The sequence below is a fragment of the Lutra lutra genome, chromosome 6 (genome assembly GCF_902655055.1).
Source record: "Lutra lutra chromosome 6, mLutLut1.2, whole genome shotgun sequence".
NCBI classification, from domain to species: Eukaryota; Metazoa; Chordata; class Mammalia; order Carnivora; family Mustelidae; genus Lutra; species Lutra lutra.
The window spans coordinates 73804633-73819583 of record NC_062283.1 but is presented as its reverse complement, the minus strand read 5'-3'; the positions used below and the strand labels follow the sequence as shown (position 1 = coordinate 73819583).

The window sequence follows — 14951 nt, the reverse complement described above, 5'->3', positions numbered from 1 at the left end:
GGAAGGGTGGGGGAGAAAGGGCACGGAGGAATAGACAGGTTGAGATCAAGTTGTAGTTGAAATTTGCTGACCAGAAAAATGGAATAGCATTAGAGACGTGAATGCTATTACTTGCATTTACTCTTTATAGATAGCAATTACTGGTTTTAGTTAGTGATTGTTTCACCAAAAGTCCAGGAATAATAAAAAGTTCTGTATTTTATATTATAATCTTTTCCTAAATTATATATATTGTATATTTCATGTTGCAGTAAATAAAAATGGTGGAACAGAGTTTAGCCAGTGCAAACTTGTTTCATATTGGCCAACGTGTGTGAAGCTAAAGGTAGGTGTGAGTTTGATGATCTAATTCCTTTCCTCTTGATTTAAGTAGGGACAATTAACAAAGGAACCAGTGGGATGGGAGAAAGACATTGCAAAAATGAACTTATGTGATGGTATGCCCATCCCAAACCTACTTTCCAACCCCACTGACTGCTTTGAATTTTTACTCTTTCCTTCAGTTTAGCAAAAACTAGATTTACATTTACAAATGTATTATATATAAAAGTTTTGACTTTGAGATCATGGTATCTGACCTCTACCAAATCTTTGAGGAACTGAAAATTTATAATATCTCAGTTCCATTCATGGCAATGCATTAAAAAATAATGCACTTGCAGTGAAATATCAGGGTTTTTTGTTGTTTTTTTTTTTTTTAATGAAATACCCACATGTATGTTTGCATTAAGTGAGTCCCAAAAACTATTGACCCTCCTGGTGACTATCTCCCTCTCCAAAACCAACTGCAGAGTTTTCTGACCAGTGACAGAACTGTGCATATAAATTTTATGTTAATTTTCCTCCACTTCTCTCTTTAGCACTTTGCATTAGGGTTTACAATGGCTTGAGTCATGTTGCCTCATTCTTAGAGTGGGTAGCTCCTTTGAGGACTCCCTAGATGCCATACCAGAGGGCTGTGGTAGGACAATTCCCCAGAAAGAGGCTTCAGTGATGCTCTTGAAGTTGGGCAGGGAAATCTCTTGGCCCTTATTTTTAGGAAACAAAGCAAACTCATCTAGCTTGAATATTCCTCACTCTTTTCACACTTCATACAAGTACCAAGAAAAAGGAGATGGCAAATATTTCCTGACAGATGGCTTTCCCTAAATATACTTTCATTAAAATGATTATGAAACACCTTTTAAAATGTTATTTTAAGACCAATTTTGCTCTCAGTTGTTCGGCTATACTATTTCCAAGGTACATTTTTCTTTAAAGTCAAAGAAGGTGAATAAAGAAATAGAAATTATAATCTGACTTTCATATCTCCAAGCTCAGCAACCCATGAATATTGTTTTGGTTTTATATATATATATATATCATCCTATCCTTCACATGAGTCTATTGTGTTGTCCTAACTAAAAAATATTGTTTTCAATTTAGAAAACATTCATGAAAATGTGATTTATTCTCTTTATTATAAGAAAATCTGTTTCCCTCCTTTAAAAAAAGAAGTCTGTGCTTCATTTATTTTACATTACTGTTTCACTTTATTAAAATTATTTATCAAGTACAATTACTATTTATCCATTTTATTTAAAAATTTTCCTAAAATGCTAATTCAGAATTGCATGATGGAAAAGTTGTGATTATTTTATAACAAGCTTTTTTTTTTTTTTTAAAGATTTTATTTATTTATTTGACAGAGAGAGACACAGGGAGAGATGGAACACAAGCAGGGAGAGTGGGAGAGGGAGAAGCAGACTTCGGATGGAACAGGGAGCCTGATGCTGGGCTCAATCCCAGGACCCTAGATTCATAACCTGAGTTTAAGGCAGATGCTTAAGGACTGAGCCACTCAAGTGCACCAACAAGTTTTTTTAAACAACAAATTGCGTTTGTTTTCAGTTATGTTTTGTTAGGTGTACAAAAGGATATTGATGCTTAAGTATTCTACTACCTTTTCTTTTTATTCTATGCCTACATGACCAACCTGAAATAAAACTAAGGATATCCTTATACCAAATTAAGTTTTTCATGGATATCACTTGAACCATTTCCTAAGCCAAAGGGATTAGTCAAAGCATGTGCCAGTAATTAAATATTCTCTTAACATATAGAATATACTGTATCTTTCATTTCTAAAATGATTTTCACACTCTATGTGATTTTCTCTTCTTTTGGAATAATTCTACCAAAATATGATCCTATAAGTGATAATACTCGAGGGGAGTTGGGTTACTCTGAATGGCTTCCCTGTTAGAACGCTGACAACCAGTTTTCTCTCGTGAATACTTACCAGCTTCTCCAAATGCCTGGTAGAAACTCCTATTTTACTTCTTACTCTAGGCTGATGAGTTACATTTTGACCAGTAATGCAGTTTTATTTTATTTTTAAAAAGATTTTATCCACTTTTGAAAGAGTGAGTGAGAGAGAAAGCACAAAGATGGGTAGGGGCAGAGGGAGAGGGAAAAGCAGACTTCCCGCTGAGTAGGAGTCCAACGTGGGGCTCAGGGCTCCACCCCAGGATGCTGGGATCATGACCCCAGGATCATGACTTGAGCTGAAGGCAGAGGCTTAACCGACAGCCACCCAGGCACCCCAGTCATGTACTTTTATAAAGAATCTCATTTACCTGACCTTAGAAGCTTGTCTCCATTGAAATATTTTGTAAAAATTGTGGGACAGATTCTTTAAAATGTTTTCCTCATATTCTCAGAACACTAATGCCATTTCATCAATGTAAAAACTGACTTCCCAGAACTGTATCTTCTCTGATTGCTAGATCTTATCTGTGTAGAAGAAATGGATGCAGTCTGATTTGCTAGTCGGGCAATACTGCTCCTGAGGGATGAGGGGACAGTCACTCTGAGTTACCATCATCTGCACAGCTTCTTCAGGCACCATATGGGCCAGGCTTAGAGTCTGCCATATCCTTGTTGGTATGTGGGTTGAAAAATGCACACTACTGGCACAGTGGACAGTATACTCTTTTTCAGAACTGTGAGGATTTCTTAATATGAGAACAAACTGCATATTTGGATTTTTACCTTTATTCCAAAATAACAATTTCTGGAATTTTTAAAGAGATCAATGGATGGATTCATTTTTAAGGACTCTAAATGCCTATCTCACAAAAACTGTGATGGATTACTCTCGTTCATTCAAAAATAATTGGTGGCTGTAGATTGGAGATAAGTAAGGAGAACACTGTACTGGTACAGGAACGAGTTATAGGAACCTGAACTGGGGTACTAGGAGTAAAGGAAAGGAAAATAGAATTATCAGAATTTGATGACAGACTGAATGAGGAGGACAAGGGAGAGAAGGTGAGGAAACAGAGTTTGGAGTGTCGATTGGGAAAATGTTACACAAAAAAGGAAGTCTGGATTACTAACTGATTTGCTGAAAGATATAACAATTTTGATTTGCAGTAGTTTAGTATGAAGAAGTGAAACATCTAGGTAAAGATATCTCACTGGAAATTTAAAATATTGACTGTGGAATTCAGGTTAAAATTGTTGTAAGATTTGGGATTATACACATAGAACTGATGTTTGAAAACAACAGGTACAGATGAGATTACTAAGAGATATGATGATTTAGGCTATGTGCCAAAAAGCCACACACACAGCCCGAGTGGATTTCCTCATTTAATGTAAGCAAATAAAAAAGAATGAAAAAAAGAGGCACGGTAGAATCTGGGAAAGAGAAGGGTATTTAAAATGACCACAAGGGCTTATTTGTAAGGAAATATCACGTAAGTACTGGGAGAGTTTCAACTTTGAAAAAAGGACAGTTATTCCTTCAAAACAAGAGTGAATGCAGAGCATAAAGAAAAAAAATGTTTTGAGGTGAAGAGTATGAGCACTAGGAAGCTGGAGTTTGAAGAGAACTTCTTAAAGTGGTGAGGTTACCCGCTTACTACAAATGAAGAATGAGTTGAGTAGAGTTGAAGTTTGCAATACCTCTTGGGGATTCAGAAGACACCCATAGATGAATAAAAGGATTATCTAAAACAGGGGGGGTCTAGGATGATTATGTACTGGAGTAAAATAACGTTTTATAGATTTCCTTTCATTAGCATCAGAATAAACCTTTCTTTGCACCAAGTTTCCATTTTTATCTAATAATTAGTGAATAGTAAGGAAGCAGAAGTTAATTTGGACCTCAATAGTATGCAAGTTCAAAAATACTCTACTTAAATTGGTAAAACCAGCCATAAAATGTGTTCTTAATGTGACTATTGATCAATCATACTTCCTTTAGAGTAGTGAAGATTTCCCAACATATTACTGACTTGTGCTAGAATCCTTTTTCAATAGATGTATTTTGGGGTCTGACAATTTGCTTCATAACTCCAGAGAATTCACTTAACTGAGACCTGCTTCCCATTTATTTAGCATTCTACCAAACTTGAGAGAGATTTAAGGATCAAAGTATGTCTCAACCTGGGTAAAATCTGAACTTATTTTGATAGATGGCCCATCTCTATCTCCAAGTGAATCTTACTGTGAGACTACAGACAAAAAAAATAAAATTAAAAAAAAAAAAAGTCAAGGGAAGAACTGTTTTGTTTTGTTTTATTTTGTTGAATGGGAAAGAGACCCAGCCAGTGGATAAATATGTCTTTGGCTCCACCTTCTGTACAAAGTGAAAATGAACATCATTGGAAGTAACTGGTAAATCATTTAATATTTTCACTTAAAAAAAAATTTCACCTTTTTAAAACTAAGCTTGGTTCATTTTTATGATCATTTTTGAATGTTTATATTCCTTCATGCAGAAGTATTTCCTAAGTCTGAGGAACTGTGCGAAGTGAGGATATTTTAGTTATGCAGTGAAAGCAAAAACAGTATTAGGTTGAAATTCATTCAGCTTTAGAGTTTTCTTTAACAGAAGTTTGAAAAAGCAACCAAATAATTATTGGAAAAATAATAGTTTTTTTTCTTCTTAAAGGAATATGTGGGTTTTTTTCCCTACGGTTCTACTGGGGTTGCTATTTTTTTTTTTTTTAAGATTTTATTTATTTGTCAGAGAGAGAGGAGAGCAAGTGAGCACAGGCAGACAGAATGGCAGGCAGAGGCAGAGGGAGAAGCAGGCTCCCCGCCAAACAAGGAGCCCGATGTGGGACTCTATCCCAGGACGCTGGGATCATGACCTGAGCCGAAGGCAGCTGCTTAACCAACTGAGCCACCCAGGCGTCCCGGGGGTTGCTATTTTTAAGCGTCCTATTAACTGTGTGCCCTCTTAAGAAATTACAAGAAGCAAAGCTAGAAGTTTTGGATCTGAAACTATTGATTTTGTGCATATATTAATTTATATTAAGGAGACACAATAAGGCATTTAGACAGACTGACAGTTGACTATTTCCTCTTACAATTTAAGTCAGCTAAAGCTCATCTAACAAATGAGAAAATATTGTAATATTTTAGGCAAAAAAAATTAACATTATTTACTTAATTAAAATCATTCAGCAAAGTAGTTGTCTCATCAATGTAATCATTCACTATCATTTTATATTTGGCATTATACTGAATGCAGTACAAATTTGGAGAACAGAGAGCATATTTTATAAGTGCAGGTGATTCCTTTATATGAAAAATGTTTGCAGTCAATCAACGTGAGCAAACATAGTTATAATAACAAATGCATGAACAAAATTATTCACATACGAGTTAATGCCGAAGAAAAGGAAAAGCCAACATTGCTTCAGAAGTCAGCCAGATAAAAATTCCCAAACGAAATATTTATATGCTTGGTTATAGCACCACTTACTAAAGTCATTAAAATGCCCTTCTGTTGTATTTCCGTCTGCTTTGGTGTACAGGGAAAGGTACCTATGGGCAACTTTATATAGTACAAATTTTTAAGAAATGATGTTTCATTAACACTGACCTCTACCTCTGAAACTAATACGTTATATGTTATTACATTTAAATTAAAAAATCCCAAAAGAAGAAATTATGTTTCATAGTAACTACATATTCTGTATGTAGTAAAAATATTACAACCCACACAACTCTAAGAATGACAAAATTAACAAACTCTTTAAGACCTTGAGAGAGGGGCACCTGGGTGGCTCAGTGGGTTAAAGCCTCTGCCTTCGGCTCAGGTCATGATCTCAGGGTCCTGGGATGGAGCCCCGCATCGGGCTCTCTGCTCAGTGGAGAGCCTGCTTCCTCCTCTCTCTCTCTCTCTCTGCCTGCCTCTCTGCCTACATGTGATCTCTGTCTGTCGAATAAATAAATAAAATCTTAAAAAAAAAAAAAGACCTTGAGAGAGCCTCCAGTTTCTTATTAATTAATTATTTGCTGCTAGATATGAGTGGTACTTTAGTGGCAGGTGGTTAGTGATATAAAAATAAGGTCCAAAACTGTTGTAGCAAATTTAATATGTTTGGAAGGTGCAGGTGACTTTCTAAACTCTTGAAGATTCATATAGTCACCTACAATAAAACACTAGAGGTCAGAGGCAGACAATATAAAGTCAGGATACTACCACTGGATAAAGTAGAACTTAAGGATGGTAAAAGCTCCTTCAGACTGAAATCATCTCCCCTAGCCATTCACTATGGAGGGGAGATTTTCCACCATTAAAGTTCTACCCGTGCATGGAACATTTTTCCATTTCTTTGTGTCTTCCTCAATTTCTTTCATGAGTACTTTATAGTTTTCTGTGTATAGATTCTTAGTCTCTTTGGTTAGGTTTATTCCTAGGTATCTTATAGTTTTGGGTGCAATTGTAAATGGGATGGACTCCTTAATTTCTCTTTCTTCTGTCTTGTTGTTGGTGTAGAGAAATGCGACTGATTTCTGTGCATTGATTTTATATCCTGACACTTTACTGAATTCCTGTACAAGTTCTAGCAGTTTTGGAGTGGAGTCTTTTGGGTTTTCCACATAGAGTATCATATCATCTGCAAAGAGTGATAGTTTGACTTCTTCTTTGCCGATTTGGATGCCTTTAATTTCCTTTTGTTGTCTGATTGCTGAGGCTAGGACTTCTAGTACTATGTTGAATAGCAGTGGTGATAACGGACATCCCTGCCGTGTTCCTGACCTTAGCGGAAAAGCTTTCAGTTTTTCTCCATTGAGAATGATATTTGCGGTGGGTTTTTCATAGATGGCTTTGATAATATTGAGGTATGTGCCCTCTATCCCTACACTTTGAAGAGTTTTGATCAGGAAGGGATGCTGTACTTTGTCAAATGCTTTTTCAGCATCTATGGAGAGTATCATATGATTCTTGTTCTTTCTTTTATATTGTGAAAATGTCTATGCTACCTAAAGCAATCTACACATTTAATGCAATTCCTATCAAAGTACCATCCATTTTTTTCAAAGAAATGGAACAAATAATCCTAAAATTCATATGGAACCAGAAAAGACCTCAAATAGCCAAAAGAATATTGAAAAAGAAAGCCAAAGTTGGTGGCATCACAATTCCGGACTTCAAGCTCTATTACAAAGCTGTCATCATGAAGACAGCATGGTACTGGCACAAAAACAGACACATAGATCAATGGAACAGAATAGAGAGCCCAGAAATGGACCCTCAACTCTATGGTCAACTCATCTTCGACAAAGCAGGAAAGAATGTCCAATGGAAAAAAGACAGCCTCTTCAATAAATGGTGTTGGGAAAATTGGACAGCCACATGCAGAAAAATGAAATTGGACCATTTCCTTACACCACACACGAAAATAGACTCAAAATGGATGAAGGATCTCAATGTGAGAAAGGAATCCATCAAAATCCTTGAGGAGAACACAGGCAGCAACCTCTTCGACGTCAGCCGCAGCAACATCTTCCTAGGAACATCACCAAAGGCAAGGGAAGCAAGGGCAAAAATGAACTATTGGGATTTTATCAAGATCAAAAGCTTTTGCACAGCAAAGGAAACAGTGAACAAAACCAAAAGACAACTGACAGAATGGGAGAAGATATTTGCAAATCACATATCAGATAAAGGGCTAGTGTCCAAAATCTATAAAGAACTTAGCAAACTCAATACCCAAAGAACAAATAATCCAATCAAGAAATGGGCAGAGGACATAAACAGACATTTCGAAGCAAAGAAGACATCCAGATGGCCAACAGACACATGAAAAAGTGCTCCATATCACTCGGCATCAGGGAAATACAACTCAAAACCACCATGAGATATCACCTCACACCAGTCAGAATGGCTAAAATTAGCAAGTCAGGAAATGACAGATGCTGGCGAGGATGCGGAGAAAGGGGAACCCTCCTACACTGTTGGTGGGAATGCAAGCTGGTGGAACCACTCTGGAAAACAGCATGGAGGTTCCTCAAAATGTTGAAAATAAAACTACCCTATGACCCAGCAATTGCACTGCTGGGTATTTACCCTAAAGATACAAACGTAGTGATCCGAAGGGGCACGTGCACCCGAATGTTTATAGCAGCAATGTCTACAATAGCCAAACTATGGAAAGAACCTAGATGTCCATCAACAGACGAATGGATAAAGAAGATGTGGTATATATACACAATGGAATACTATGCAGCCATCAAAAGAAATGAAATCTTGCCATTTGTGACGACGTGGATGGAACTAGAGGGTATCATGCTTAGCGAAATAAGTCAATCGGAGAAAGACAACTATCATATGATCTCCCTGATATGAGGGAGAGGAGATGCAACATGGGGGGTTAAGGGGGTAGGAGAAGAATAAATGTAACAAGATGGGATTGGGAGGGAGACAAACCATAAGTGACTCTTAATCTCACAAAACAAACTGAGGGTTGCTGGGGGGAGGGGGGTTGGGAGAGGGGGGGTGGGGTTATGGACACTGGGGAGGGTATGTGCTATGGTGAGTGCTGTGAAGTGTGTAAACCTGGCGATTCACAGACCTGTACCCCTGGGGATAAAAACATATGTTTATAAAAAATAAAATTAAAAAAAAAAAAGTTCTTCCTGTGGATTAAGACACTGGAATCCTTAAGCAAGTGACAAATTACCTATGGGCAATTTAACAGAAATTAGTTTATCATTGTACTTACAAAGAGAGCTTCAAAAATCTGGGGATATAAATTTGTATAGGAATAAGCAATCAAAGGATCTACAAACTGCACAACTTTTATGTTCTTTTTGGCATATAACTAGTGACCATCATAAAAGACTGAGGTTTGTTAAGGCTATTCCCCATGACATTAGTGCCAGATTAAAATAAAAGCTTTTAGACCAAGGTCAGCCTCACATTTAGACACTTACCTCAAGCACTTAGTAGTAAGCAGGCACTGAACATTTTGTATAACTTGCTTTGTATTGTTGGAGGCCACGGCATGGTTGGAGTCGAGGATCAAACCAGGCCCTGACTTGTGTCTCCTTCAAAGTCCGGACACCTTGAGAAGGTTAAGGACGGGAAAGTTGAGTACACTGAGAAAAGGGTCTGTGCTATGTGTCGTGCGCTCGCCTACGTGACTTCCCACACACTCCCCCTACAGAAGGGAACAATATGGTCAGGGTCATGAATTCTTAGTTGGTCCTTGTTCTGTACCTCCTATAACCCACTCCCTGGTCGATTGTCTTGCTAATGGCTTTAGTGAAACTACCTGACCTCAGGAGGTTTGCTTGTAGTTATTGTAAATTTGTTAAGAAACTTGGGTCATCTGACTAGGTACTGATGTATTACTCCTCCTATTCTGGTCTGCCTTATAAATGATTGTAAGATGTGGAATAAATTTGGCACTGTTGGACATCATCTTCAGTGTCCCTCCTGCCTCCATCTCTTTGTCTCTTAATTTCTTTTCACAATCCTCTTAGTCCTCACGTTTTCCTGGTGGATTTGTCGCACTGGCCGTGACAACTAGTGCCCGAACAGGGACTGTGAGACGTTTCAAGGGAGCGCGCAGGTACAGGTAAGTGTACAGATTTTGGTAAGAGGAAACTGGGCCGGAGGGCGACGGCAGGAGTAAAATAATATGGGGCAGTCTCATCCTGTGCAACAGGAGGATCTTTTTGTTACGGCATTGCAGGTTCTTTTAAAGCAGAAGGGGTCTAAGCATTCAAAGAAGGCTTTACAGCAATTTTTTGGTGTGGTGTCTGATCTTTGTCCTTGGTTCCCTAAAGAGGGAACAGTAAATTTACAAATTTGGCAGAAAGTAGGGCAGGAGATTAAAAATCAGTTGAAAATTAGAGGACCATGTGCTTGCCCTGAAGGAACCATGAAAGTTTGGGAAGATATTCAAGAGACTTTAGATCCGCAACATTCTATAGAATTAATCTCTATAGCTTCTTCTGATTCTCTTTGTAATTTGGCCGTAGATGAATTAGAGAATGAGTATGAACATCTCAGTGCAGGTTATTTCTCCTGAGTTAGTTGCTGGGCCATCCCTAGCAAAGGGGACTCTGACTTTATTTCTCTTTGTTTTTCCTAATAGATGTGGGGTCTTCTCGTTTACCCATTTCCCGTGTCAATGACTATAACCGGAGCCAACTGTGGTTAATCTAACTCAAGACAGAGACCGTAAGGAATATTCCCAAGCAGCTGCCGAAACTTTGTTTCGGGGAAGTTTCCCTGTCTTCTCTGGCCCGACTTGGACAGCTTAACCCCTCCCCCTTGCTGGCAGGGAAAGCATGGTGTCTGCTCCTCTCTTGGAGCTGGTGAGCTCTAGAACTGGGAACCCTTCCTCTGCCTTCTGGTGGCACTTTGTTCTGTTCTTCACTGTTGAGAAACAAGAAGAGCGCCCCCTGGACCTAACACCCCCACTCCAGATCTTCCCACCGTGTCTCAGGTAAACATTCGAAACAGAGTGGAACCAGGTGGAATGTAAATCAGTATTTGAACTAAGTTAAGTTTGTTGGGTTAATTAGGGTAAACATGTCTTTTGAGTTAACAGTAGTAAATGTGAAACTTTATAGAGTTTTTACTTAAAGTCAAATAAGCTCGTGTTATTTGTTAAAATCTGTGTTAGAATCTGTTGGTTAAAATCTGTTAGCAAGGAGATGACTAAACTGATGGTTAATTGTCTGTCTCCAAAGTTTTAATGGGTAATTGTTAATATAGCTTTCAAAGTCTTTGCTAACCTGAAACTTTAAATCAAATGGGATAAAATGCTAGAGCGGTTGCTGGTACTAGGTTTGTGCTTTTGAAATCTGTTGGTAAACATCTTTTGTGCTTAACTGAATTCTGTTGTAACAGCCCCAGGGCTACTGTCTGAGCTAGACCCATTCGTAAAGAATGGAAGGGGAGACTGATCACCTCCCATTAGCCAGGGATACCCAATGGGAAGGGTGTCCAACCTGTTTGAATCTGAAGAGTGCCTGACTGTGTGAATGTGTCTGTATGGCTCCACCGCTTCGGCTAGGAGTCTGAGTGGGCTGCACCCTGAGTCTCCCGGGGCGTCATATGGCATAACGGTCATCTACTCCACAGAGTAGCCTGGTCCGGGGTTTATACGGACAGACATTAGCTAAGACGCTCCTAAGTTCCCGCGAGGGATGCAAGCAGGACAGCATCTGAAAGATCCCCCTCCCTTTGTCTATGACATCATTCACGATGGGAGGAAAAACCAGAAAACTCACTGTCCTAGGAAGAAATAAGAGGAACTAGATGAAGGTTTGTGCTTTTGGCTTCTTACAGCAAAGAAAATAAGAATATTTAAATATGTTGGTAAGCATGGTTTGTGCTTAGCTGATTCGTAAATTGGCATTTAAAGAATTCTGTTGGTAACAGTTCACAATTGGTTTATATTTTGTCTTCAATAGAGATTAAGAGGTTTCTGAGAGTACAAAATTCTGCTAACGGTAAGGCTGATGGAAATGAGAATGCAACCCTGTATGGGTGGATCAGTGGCCCTTATCTTCAGAAAAGCTGGCAGCTGCGGCTACCCTGACAGCAGAGTAGCTGCTTTTGGGTCATTTAAAGGAGTCCTGTAGCCTTTGGAATACTCCTATATTTGTGATAAAGAAAAAATCAGGAAACTGGAGATTATTACAGGATCTGAGAGCTGTAAATGCTACCATGAAACCTATGGGAGCCCTTCAGCCTGGTTTGCCTACACCATCAGCTATTCCTCTTCAGTATAAATTAATATTAGATCTAAAAGATTGCTTTTTTACTATTTGAATGGTTCACTTTTACTATTCCTAGTACTAATCATAAGGAGCCTGCTAAGCGATATCAGTGGCAAGTGTTGCCCCAAGGTATGGCTAATAGCCCCACCTTGTGTCAAGGGTTTGTTTCTCATGCAATTGCCCCGTTTCGAGTACTATTCGAACCAATGGTTTATTGCATACATTATATGGATATTTTATTGGCAGCTGAAACAGAAGATATTTTACAAAGTGCTTTTGTCTTTTTAATTAATCAATTACAACAATATAATTATAGCTCCTGAAAAGGTACAAAAAATGGAACCGTTTGAATATTTGGGTTACATCATTGAGAATAAAAGAATTCGCCCTCAAAAAATTTCTTTAAGAATGCAATCTTTACGTACGTTAAATGATTTTCAAAAAATTATTGGGAGATACTAACTGGATTAGGCCTTTTCTACATTTAACAGCTGATGATATGAAAACTTTATTCGATATCCTAAAGGAAGACAGATCTCCTCCTCCCCTCGAACCTTAACTGAAAGCGCTAAGGCAGCATTGCAATTAGTCAATGATAAATTGTCAGAAGCGCAACTTTGTCAATATGATCCTACCACGCCGATATACCTAATATTGTTAATGCCGTCAAAATTACCCTTGGCAGTGATATGGCAAATTCAGGGACCCCTGAAATGGATCCATTTAGCACTCCATCAATTGCACATTATTACAGGACAGATAGAATTGTTAATGCAAATGATTACTAGGGGTCACCAGCAAATTGTTCATATCACAGCTAAAGAACCTGATTTTTTGATTTTGCCAATGTTAACTATTGATCGTGTGCAGACATTCAAATTTAACCTTGATTGGCAGATAGCTCTTTCTAATTACCCCGGACAACTGCGATATCATTTACCGGCGGATAAGTTGTTACATTTCTTTTCCACCGTTTCTATTGTCATAAATGATCCTATTCAGACAAGTCCTCTTGCTTCTGCTATTAATGTTTTGTAGATGCTGATAAAAGAGGACATATTGGCATTTATAAATCTTCTCATTTGGGTCATGAGTCTTCTCAAGCATTTTATGCCACCAAATCTGTACAGAGAGTTGTTTTAAAAGCAGTACATTTAGCCCTGGAGAAATTTTCTGAACCGTGTAACTTATACAGTGGTAGCCATTACGTAGCACATGCTGTTCCTTTGTTACCAACTGCTTATATTCTTACTAATGATGAGGAACTTTTTCATCTCTTTATGAGTTATTCAATGTTTACTGCAAAAAAGAGCTAACCCTATTTATATCGCTCATATTCGAGCACATACTAACTTGCCTGGACCTTTAACTGAGGGTAATGCTATTGCAGATGCATTAACTCACATACAATGGTGTTAACTACGAAGTTTGAGCAAGCCTCTCAAAGTCATGCTCGTTTTTCATCAAAACACAACGGCTTTACATAAACAATTTCGGGAAACTAGAGAAGAAGCTCGACAAATAGTTAAGAGCTGCTCTACTTGCCCTATTCGTCATCCCCAGCCAACTTATGCTGTGAATCCTCCAGGCTTAATGCCTAATCATTTGTGGCAAATGGATGTAACTATTTTTCCCCCTTTTGGAAGACTTTAGTATCTCCATGTTTCTATTGATAGCCTTTTCTGGATTTTTACATGCTACGGCACACTCTGGGGAATGCTTTACTGATGTTCAAAATCATTTGCTTTCAGCATTTGCCACTTTGGGCATCCCAAAAGCAATAAAGACAGATAATGGGACTGCCTATACATCTCAAGCTTTTCAAACCTTTTGTGCCATTTTCGGCATGGCACACTCTACAGGCATCCCATATAATTCTCAGGGTCAAGCCATTGTTGAACGTGTAAATAGTACTCTTAAATCCTATCCTAAAAAATTAAAAGAGGGTGAGATACTACAGGGAACAGTGATATACTCTCCTCATATGCATTTAATTTTAACTCTTTATATTTTAAAAATTTTTGAATGTTGACGATATAGGTCGCACAGCAGCTGAAAGCTTTTGGCATCCAGACTTTTCTCCTCTTCCTTATGCTAGGTGGAAAGACCCCCTGACAGGCACTTGGAAGGGTCCTGATCCTGTTCTCCACAGAGGGAGGTTTTGTTTGTGTTTTTTTCCGCAGGATGAGGACACCCCACCCTGGATGCCAGAAAGGTGGTGCCGAATCCTCAGGTCTCCAAGAGAGGATGGCTTGCTTCACGTTGAACAGCCCGAACAGACGGAGAAGACGTCTCTCCCCTTACAGCTGGAGGGATGTTTCATGCAGAACTCTGGAAACTGGTTGCTGCCCTGGGCTGGGGCCAATCGGAGTGCAAATAGCCAGGAGTGGTTATACTGCCACAAAAGACTATAATCTGACCTTGCGGGCCTGTGTTCCTGGACCTTTTTTACTGTTAGGGGGTCGGGATCAAAAGTTCTCATCCATTTTCCAAGGGGAACATCTATTGTATAATATCCATTGTGACCATTGTGTGTTAACAAATTGTCTACCTGTGTCCCTGCCTTCGTCAGGCACAGGTCCCATGATAGTGTTTGTAACTATGTGCTCCTCCCGGTGGAAGTGGAGGATCCCTGGTATGCCAATTATGGGTATCGATTAGCGTTAGAACTACAGGCACAGGTAAAATGAGTTAAGCGCTTCGTAGGGTTACTTACCGTTGGAATTAACTGTATTTCTTTAATTGCTACGGCTACTGTTTCTACCATAGCTCTTTCACAATCTGTACAAACTGCCACACATGTGAATTCTTTAGCCCAAAATACCTCTCACGCCTTGGCTACTCAGGAGCATATAGACCAAAAAATTTTAAGCTGGTTAGAAGGATTGGAAGAAGCAGTAGAATTTTTGAGGGGGCAATTATCA

At 38.7% G+C, this 14951-nt stretch overlaps 1 long non-coding RNA gene across 1 annotated transcript in view; it reads left to right on the top strand.

The window, feature by feature from the left end:
- Positions 1–66: 66 nt before the first annotated feature.
- The window catches only part of LOC125102870 (uncharacterized), a 33573-nt gene continuing 18688 nt past the window's right edge, over positions 67–14951 (top strand). Inside the window, exon 1 of the long non-coding RNA XR_007128219.1 lies at positions 67–325. This is a non-coding gene — a long non-coding RNA (uncharacterized LOC125102870). The remainder of the gene's footprint in view (positions 326–14951) is intronic.